Genomic DNA, 2,500 nt, shown 5'->3' with positions numbered 1-2,500 from the left:
AATTAATAATTTCATAATTCTATTTTTTAATCATAAATATATATGATTGAAAAAATTTTCTCCTCTTTTCCTTTGTTTAAAATTTAATTTTTCTTATAAATTTTTGTTTTTCTTATTTTTTTCTCTTCATCATCTGTTTAATTTCCTGTATTTATACAAGAAACAAACAGTTGAGGATAATTTCTATGTAATGCTAGTATAGAATATAAAATTTTGAATTCAAAAATTTATTTCTATTTAAACTAACTATAGAAAACCAGGAATAAAATACAATAACACCAATATGCCATAACATGTTAGTATAGAATATAGATTCTTCATATATGTATATATATTCGAAAATTTTTTCTATTTAAACTAACGTATGGAAAACCAGGAATAAAATCATAATATTACCAGTTTAATATGGCTCAAATTCGAGTTTCATATAGTTATGATTCGATTTATATGCTTCAATATCATTGGTTAGTTAACTTTTGATATTTTCATATTATATCACATGCCTTCACCGTGAGTGTTTTTTGCCATGCACACCTCACATTGTCAAAAATGTATGGGAAAAATTCATTTCAATACATTTCAGTTTGATTTGAAATGTCTTTATTATATATTTTAGTGCCAATATGCCAAGGTTATATTCCATAACTCTTTATTTAAACTAACGTATGGAAAACCAGGCATAAAATCACAATATTACCAGTTTAATATGGCTTAAATTCGAGTTTCATATAGTTATGATTCGATTTATATGCTTCAATATCATTGGTTAGTTAACTTTTGATATTTTCATATTATATTTCACATGCCTTCACCGTGAGTGTTTTTTGCCATGCACACCTCACATTGTCAAAAATGTATGGGAAAAATTCATTTCAATACATTTCAGTTTGATTTGAAATGTCTTTATTATATATTTTAGTGCCAATATGCCAAGGTTATATTCCATAACATGTTAGTATTAGAATATAGATTCTTCATATATGTATATATATTCGAAAATTTTTTCTATTTAAACTAACGTATGAAAACCAGGCATAAAATCACAATATTACCAGTTTAATATGGCTTAAATTCGAGTTTCATATAGTTATGATTCGATTTATATGCTTCAATATCATTGGTTAGTTAACTTTTGATATTTTCATATTATATTTCACATGCCTTCACCGTGAGTGTTTTTTGCCATGCACACCTCACATTGTCAAAAATGTATGGGAAAAATTCATTTCAATACATTTCAGTTTGATTTGAAATGTCTTTATTATATATTTTAGTGCCAATATGCCAAGGTTATATTCCATAACATGTTAGTATTAGAATATAGATTCTTCATATATGTATAGATATTCGAAAATTTTTTCTATTTAAACTAACGTATGGAAAACCAGGCATAAAATCACAATATTACCAGTTTAATATGGCTTAAATTCGAGTTTCATATAGTTATGATTCGATTTATATGCTTCAATATCATTGGTTAGTTAACTTTTGATATTTTCATATTATTTCACATGCCTTCACCGTGAGTGTTTTTTGCCATGCACACCTCACATTGTCAAAAATGTATGGGAAAAATTCATTTCAATACATTTCAGTTTGATTTGAAATGTCTTTATTATATATTTTAATGGCAATATGCCAAGGTTTATTCCATAAAATGTTAGTATAGAATATAGATTCTTCATATATGTATATATATTCGAGAATTTTTTTCTATTTAAACTAACGTATGGAAAACCAGGCATAAAATCACAATATTACCAGTTTAATATGGCTCAAATTCGAGTTTCATATAGTTATGATTCGATTTATATGCTTCAATATCATTGGTTAGTTAACTTTTGATATTTTCATATTATATCACATGCCTTCACCGTGAGTTGTTTTTTTGCCATGCACACCTCACATTGTCAAAAATGTATGGGAAAAATTCATTTCAATACATTTCAGTTTGATTTGAAATGTCTTTATTATATATTTTAGTGCCAATATGCCAGGTTATATTCCATAACTCTTTATTTAAACTAACGTATGGAAAACCAGGCATAAAATCACAATATTACCAGTTTAATATGGCTTAAATTCGAGTTTCATATAGTTATGATTCGATTTATATGCTTCAATATCATTGGTTAGTTAACTTTTGATATTTTCATATTATATTTCACATGCCTTCACCGTGAGTGTTTTTTGCCATGCACACCTCACATTGTCAAAAATGTATGGGAAAAATTCATTTCAATACATTTCAGTTTGATTTGAAATGTCTTTATTATATATTTTAATGGCAATATGCCAAGGTTATATTCCATAACTCTTTATTTAAACTAACGTATGGAAAACCAGGCACAAAATCACAATATTACCAGTTTAATATGGCTTAAATTCGAGTTTCATATAGTTATGATTCGATTTATATGCTTCAATATCATTGGTTAGTTAACTTTTGATATTTTCATATTATATCACATGCCTTCACCGTGAGTGTTTTTTGCCATGC

Source organism: Anastrepha obliqua, unplaced genomic scaffold (genome assembly GCF_027943255.1).
Source record: "Anastrepha obliqua isolate idAnaObli1 unplaced genomic scaffold, idAnaObli1_1.0 ptg000194l, whole genome shotgun sequence".
Classification (NCBI taxonomy): Eukaryota; Metazoa; Arthropoda; class Insecta; order Diptera; family Tephritidae; genus Anastrepha; species Anastrepha obliqua.
Note: the sequence above shows the minus strand (reverse complement) of the source record.